This window comes from Saccostrea cucullata, unplaced genomic scaffold, assembly GCF_032062105.1.
Source record: "Saccostrea cucullata isolate Sc308-1 unplaced genomic scaffold, CSIRO_AGI_Scuc_v1 ctg3046, whole genome shotgun sequence".
NCBI lineage: Eukaryota > Metazoa > Mollusca > Bivalvia > Ostreida > Ostreidae > Saccostrea > Saccostrea cuccullata.
Window position 1 is genome coordinate 1 of NW_026934417.1, and position 7,795 is coordinate 7,795.

At 36.3% G+C, this 7,795-nt stretch overlaps 1 pseudogene; it reads right to left on the bottom strand.

Moving 5' to 3' along the window:
- Positions 1-2,023: 2,023 nt before the first annotated feature.
- LOC134240646 (uncharacterized) lies at positions 2,024-6,164 on the bottom strand (annotated as a pseudogene).
- Positions 6,165-7,795: the final 1,631 nt, after the last annotated feature.

A 7,795-nucleotide genomic window follows, 5' to 3' on the forward strand; every position in this document is an offset into this window, starting at 1 on the left:
AACAAACTTGAATCGCTGCCAAGTATTTACCTGTGTAGTCAGCATATTTTTTGCACACGGTCCTAAACAAACTTGAATCGGTGCCAAGTATTTACCTGTGTAGTCAGCATATTTTTTTTTTGCACACGGCTCTAAACAAACTTGGCTCGCTGCCAAGTATTTACCTGTGTAGTCAGCATATTTTTTGCACACGGTCCTAAACAAACTTGAATCGCTGCCAAGTATTTACCTGTGTAGTCAGCATATTTTTTGCACACGGTCCCCTGACTTGAATCGCTGCCAAGTATTTACCTGTATAGTCAGCATATTTTTTACACACGGTCCCCTGACTTGAATCGCTGCCAAGTATTTACCTGTGTAGTCAGCATAAAAAAAACGTAGTACCTACGTACCAATGTAAAAACACTGTGTAAACAACTCCAGTATTTAAGGGAATAGGTTAGGGTTAGTTAGGGGGTTAGGGTTAGTTAGGGTTAGGGTTAGGGTTAGGGTTAGGGGGCTAGGGGATAGGGTTAGTTAGGGTTAGGGGTTAGGGTTAGTTAGGGTTAGGGTTAGGGGGTTAGGGTTAGTTAGGGCTAGTTAGGGATAGGGGGTTAGGGTTAGCACTCCACTCAGTTGACCCCCCTTTCCCCTCCACCAATCAGAATTGATCACGTGATTTCTCTCAGCCAATCAGAATGAGTATCTATCTAGACCCCTTATACTACTCGGATACATGAAAATGATCTTGATCATGATCAAGATAATCATTGTCGCTGTATAAATTCTTGCGGTTCATAATTGATATATTTCATAAAAGTATACTTTCCACTTTCATCATTTCCACCAGATAGTTACTTAAATTCGAGTGTTCTCGTCCGTTGAAACAGGGACCTATATACAAACGGTCTTGGCTGCCGCTCTTGCTAATTCACTTACAGTAAATTTAGAAAATCTATCAATAAGATATTATATAGAATCAATAGTATCTTTAATTCTTCTTGATGGAATGCTTAAAGAAAAGGATGTGGATTCCCAAGTTAACCCAAGCCACTCTTAATACTGCACGGGCTGAAAAAAAGAGATTTTTTCAACATTAATTTATCAATAATTAACTCTGACAAAATTAGAATTCTGCAAACATTTCTGAAAATCTGGACCAAAGCCATCATCTAGATATAAAATTATGTCTATTCCGCTGCTTCTCCTGTACTTAAGAGGTCTCAGGCATTTTGTAAAAACATAAGGAGCCGAAATCAGGCCGAAGGGCAAAACGTTGAAGCACTAAAATTTGTTATCCCAAGAAAAGGAAAAATATGTCAGTTGTTTACAAAGAGATGTGGTGACACCCTGATTTAAGATCAAATTTGTATTTTAAAAAAGTCTTTTCTGAAAAAATCTATAGCATTGTTCCAATCTTCAAACTTTATCTTTCTTTTCTGAACGTAATGATTTAATTGACTTAGATCTAAAATCAACCTCTTTTTACCAGAGCCTTTATTGACAGCGATGCTCAACGGACTGACTACGTGAGGCTGATGGGACTACCTGAATGCATCCGATCTCCAAAGGCTCTGAACGTGCCAAATCCAGCATTATCTCTAGTAGATTACTTATTATTTTGAAATACATAGTAGGTGGAACACTTTCAAAAGGAACAACATATCCTTCCCTATAATATTTCAAGCCCGTATGAGCACCACTAGGATTCCCAAAACTGAATATGTTTGCGCAGATTGCCCTTAACTCCTTTACCTATAATGATAGGTGTTTTATCAAAATAGGCAATCTGATTAAAAAGTAAATATCTGATCGTACAAGAGTGAATAAGAAGAAAAAGATACATACTGCTCATGAGCAGTTTTACTACTTTCCGTTTGATGTGCGCTTGCGTTATCGTTTGAGCCATTCTGCTAGCGGAGCTGGACAGGCTGATTTCCAGTGACCACACTGACGAGAGTTAAAGCATGTGTCAAGGGCAGAGGGCTCATTGCATTGTTTAAATTTGAAATTATGAAAGGAGTGAGATGGAGCAGGAAACATCTTATCTATTAGAGCTAGATATGGTCGCAGTTGGCTTTTGGTAGGGTTGAACACGGCTTCTTCTTGATGGTCGGAGTAGGGCGCGGTTCTCCGCCTGGCGCATGCGTTTTTTCATTCTCAAATTCTGATGCAAGTTCGTCGCTCTCATATTCTCTGACTGTGTCGTCCAACCACCAGAGGACTTGTCTGCTATTCTAATCAACTTGTCTCTGTGGTTGAGCTTATTAATTAGCCCTGTTGCTAATTCCAGAACTGTACAGTCTGAAATACGCTTCTGCAGCTTCGACAAATAACACAGTAAATTAAGAGTTAAAATTAAACTGCATTTTGTTGCCTTTGTGTTTGAATTTTGCACGCGACTTCTCGCTTAGTAGATTTGGTGATGGTATCGATATCTTTAACAGAAACTGAAATTTCCTCCTTCAAACTTTCTAGTTTTGAATCAAGGTAGGTCGTGAATAAATTGAAGGTGTCCGCAAGGTCTGGCCGTTCTGGGAGTTTTTCTGTGTTCAGACGGTGCAGTTTCTGGTGTACTTGCCAGGACCGTAAAATCGAACTTGAAAGGGGGGGGGGGGGCAGCCACTGAATTTTTTTTTTACTTACCTGGAAAAAGTTGACAAGCAAAAAAAAAAAAAAAAGGAAAATTGCCCAAAGTCGAAAATCATAAACATTAAAAAAAAACATAAAAAAACAAAGGTAATAATTTTTAATAACTCTGATAAATTACTTAAGGAAGCATTCCAACTTGGTAATGACATTACAGAATGTGTAAAACAATATAAATATTTAGGGATAACTCATGAAAACAATGGAAAGTTTACTGAAGCCAAAAAACAACTGTATCAGAAACGTTTAAAGGCATGCTTGAAATTCTATCCAGGGATGTAAAAAATGCTAACCCCTCCTTAAAAACTTTTATATATATTGATCACTGTATTAAACCTATAGCTTTATACGGCTGTGAGAACAGGAGCATTATTAATGTTACTCCAAAAAGGAAAAATATCCCTCTTTTTGATATATTTAAAGATTGGGAAGTTGAAAAACTCAATATGAAATTCTGTAAATACATTATGGGTGTATCTAAATCTTGTACAAATGTAGGAATCTATTCTGAACTACGGAGGTACCCATTATATATAGACATGTTAAAGCAAATATTCATGCACTGGTATAGACTAGAACATACATCATCTAACCTACTGAAAGCAGCTCTCAATGAGTGCAAATCAAACATCATCAACAGTGATTGGTACTCCAGTATATTATTCTACAGTGAAAAACTTATTATTAATTTGTCCCTTTGTAAAAAACTAAGTGAAAACAAATTTAAATTGTACATGAAAAGACAACTACATAATAGTTTTTTAAACACTTGGAACGATATTCGTACCAATTAGTTGGAAGGCTTTGGTAAATTAAATACAGGTCTTTTTATTTTGAAAAATACTTGAATGTGAAAAACCGAGACAATCGGGTGGATTTTATCACAAAATTCAGAATTAGCAATCATTGTTTAAGGGTAGAAACGGGTAGATATTAAAGGAAACTTAATAAATGTGGTAAAAATGAAATTCTACCTTAGGTGTAGAATCTGTCGTTACTGCACCTCAAGTCCAACTGAGGATGAATTGCATTTTCACTAGAATGTTCACTTTATAATGACTCAAGAAGAGAGTTTTTAGATAAAATCTTTAAAACGTTTCCTAATTTGATACTGCTTAACAATGTTGACTTGTTTACATGGATTATGTCAAATGAAGATTCTGAGTTTGTTGTTTTATTATGCCAACTTATAAATGCAAATTTTGATAAGAGAAAACAACATAGTTCAATATAGGCATATTGCAGATATTATATATATATATATATATATATATATATATATATATATATATATATATATATATATATATATATATGTATGTATAATGTATATTCTATACATCCTAAAAGAGGATAGCTAACTCTCTGTTCATTATACAATGTTTGTTTTGTTCTGTTTTGTATATGTATAACTGTGATGATTTTGGGACACTGTTCTGTATGCTCCACTGTGGGCCCAAATTGGTTGAATAAATAAATTCTAAATTCTGTACATTTTTTAACCCCCTCTAGATCCGCGCATGTCGGGAGAGATTTTTCTAAAATGTCTAAAAAGTTTGTTGCCTGCCTCATTGCCGTCACTACTAAAAGCCCCTATTGACCAAGGCGCATTCTGATCTTCTATAAGTTGCTGAACATGTTCAGTAACTTTATGTAATTAATTGGGCCACTCTACATTGTCAAAATTTTCAAAAAAAGTCCTCATTTCAACAGCATATTTTTTTAAAATATGTTACATCTAATGGACACTCTTTCAGAGGATCCTTCATCTATAAACCCTCCTAAGGTTCAAAATAATATGTATCAACAAAACAGAATGAGAGTTTCAAAAAGTGTTCTGGCATAATTCATCCAAGATTTGATAATGGAGGATGGATTCTGTTTGGAACAATATGCAACTGATTCCTGCATTTCAAGTTACTGTAATTACCAGGCATCATAAGCTGGGGATTAATTCCACAGGTACATTTTACATGTTGATCAAACAAAGACTGCATTTTGAACTAACGGTGTTAACATCTTGTGTAAGTTCCCATTTAATGATACCAGCTATTTCACCAACAATAACTTTCCTAAAATATTGTCTTAAATTAATATCTGCATGTGTGGCATCTTTACCTTTCTGAATTGGTTCAATGTTTTGTAAGTGGAGCAGATTTTACACCTTTTAAATTTTTTTTCAATTCATTTTCTGACAAAGAATTTGGATTGACACGTAATATTTCAGCAATATCTGAACATTCATAAACAGACCTGTTAATAACAAAGGATCCCAAACATTCTTTTGCAGATTGTTGATCTGCATCACATAATGTACATCAATATTTTGACCCACCACCCTGAAGACCAGAGTCCCCCTATCCCTTTTTTCGTCAACCTTAGAATTAAAAAATGAAAATTTATGGAACATTCAACCTGTTTTGTTTTCACATGCATACGATTTTGAATTAAAATCTCTTTTTCATTTTCAATTGGTAGAATACAAACAACATTACAAACATACTTGTTTTCATCAGAAATAGATTCTAAAAGTGGTCTTTTTGTTCTCTCTATTTCGCAATGGCTCATTAAAACATCATACATTTTGCCTTAATTTCAGCTCCAATTTTGACAATACAAAATGAAAATCGAAAAGCTTGGTCTGGTAACGGTTTGTAATTTTTTTCTTTATAAACCTTCTCTTCACTAATTCCGTCACACCATCTTCAACAATTGTATAAAACAGGACATTTCCAATATTCAACCCATTTTTTCCAAAATATTTTCAATTTCGAATTGTAGTCGGTGCAAGGTAACAGAAAGAGCTTCAAAATAAAAATCCTAACTCCCATAGAGTTGGAGATGCCAACTCCACAAAACCTGGCATAAACAATTCATTGACATTGAGAGGCTCTGTGCGAGAATTTTCAGAATTTTGAATAAATACATTGCCCTCATTATATATAACTTTGAAAATAGCCGCAGATCTAGAGGGCATAAACAAATCTCGGAACTTTCCATTTTACTCGGGGCTTGAAAAATGTGTACATGGTTTTGAGAAAGAAAATCGTACTGGAATCTATATTGTTTCTTACTCCGCAAAAGATCAACCCTAATTGCTAGACACTGTTTTGGAGAAAGAGTGTTATTGTTTCCTAGCCACAAGTTCTAAATTTGCTTCCAACGGGGATCATTCATATCTTTCAAATGGTCTTTCAACATAAAAACACCAGTCTTATTTTCGTCTTGCATTTCACAAAACTCATTCGCTTTAGATATAAAAGGTTTCAGACGTTTATGATGTGTGTGCTTCGCAGAGACGGAATGAAGGGGGTAATTTAAACACCTTAGGTTTTGTTGTAACCTCATACGAAAACATTCATTTTCATCACTATTTCTAATCAAAAGTGACTTTGAACAGTTTGCATGAATACAATGCACTAACAATGTATCATAAATTTGAAGAAGCTGACCATGGAGGAGGACACCTCACTCTCATCAAGTAATGATCTACATTCAGGACATGCACTTGACAAAGAAATCCAACCAAAATGCATTCTTTACAAAAAATGTGATTACATTTTTAAATATAGGGGTCACCTGGGGCATCTCTACAAATTGTGCATTTGAAATATTGCGCAACTTCAGCATTGCAGAAGCGCATCATAGGAATAATTCTAATAATAACATTCTTGACCATTTCAGATTCAGACGCAGAAGCAGTATCAACAATTGATTTATCTACGTGGGGGTAAAGAAAACGATCTACAGGGGGACAAAAGGAGTATAATGTTGAGCCCGATGGATGATCTACACTAACAGGGATTACTTTTTAGGGGACAAAAAGGAGGATGAAGTTGAAGGGCAGTCAGAGGATGTGGCGTCTGTTGGCTCCGTCAAAGGTCTTGCCTTGTATTTGTCTTTGTCCGCGCTGTGATAGGAGTGTTCTTGTCGGATGAAACTGTTCTTTTTTGGACTGCGATGGGACGTTTTACTTTCACTTTAATATTTTCTTTGATCTGCCAGGTTTTACATAACAGTTGTCAAAATTGTATGAATGAGGCAAAAGTTCGTACAAAACAGATACATGTAAATTAACAACAATGTCGTCTTCAGCCTGGCTGTGTCTTGTCAGTCTTAGTCTTCATGCGGTGCAAATTCTAGAAGGATGAATGTTATCAGAGTCAATGTCAGTGTTGTAAGCTTGAAATTTTCTTTGGGGTGGGATTTAGAATTCACGGCGATTATTACACCACAGAGTCTGCACATACACTTTCATTCATGCTTCATTTCAGGAAAAGATTGATTGTACATATATATTGCTTAACGTCCCTCTCGAGAATTTTTCACTCATCTTGCCGGTGGAGAGCTGCGAGTTTTGTCCTATACTCGGTACTCAGGGCCATTGATCAGCACCTTCTGCGACACGGGACCTCGGTTTTTACGAAGGACCGGTCTCCACGTCCTACATTGGATTCGTACCCGCGACGTAAGGATTGACTCCTTACTTCGCGACTTTAGAGCAGACGCTGTAGCCACTGGGCCACGTGGGCGATTTCTGGAGAAGAAATGAATCGAAATTTCATATAAATTTTGTTATTTTTAGGTCACCTGAGATACTCAGGTGACCTATTGCTATTCGTTTCGTCCGGCGTCCGTCGTCGTGTGTTAACATTTGAACCTTTTCAGCTTCTTCTCTGAAACCACGGCATCAATTTCAACCAAATTTGGTATACAGCATCTATATGGGCAAAGGGGAACAAAAATTGTGAATTTTATGGTCCCCGCCCCCCTTGGGTCTGAGGGGTTGGGCCAAAACCACTTCAGTTATTGCAATCTTTAAAAATCTTCTTCTTTACTCCTGGACATCAAGCAGACAAACTGTTGGCATGAATGTAATGAGCATGGAGTCCTCTACCTAATTGTGAAATTCATGGCCCCAGGGTCAGGGGTTCTAGTGCTAGGGCGGGGTTATATAAATTATATAGTGAAAATGCATTAATTCTTTGAAAATCTTCTCTGCTCCTGGGTATTAAGTAAACTAACTAAGTACATAGTTATGAAGCAAATGTGCTTCTTCCAAAATTGTGAATTTTATGGCCCCAGGATCAGGGGTTCTGGTGTAAGGGCGGGGTCCTATTGATTATATAGTGAAAAGACATGAATTCGTTGAAAATCGTCTCTGCTT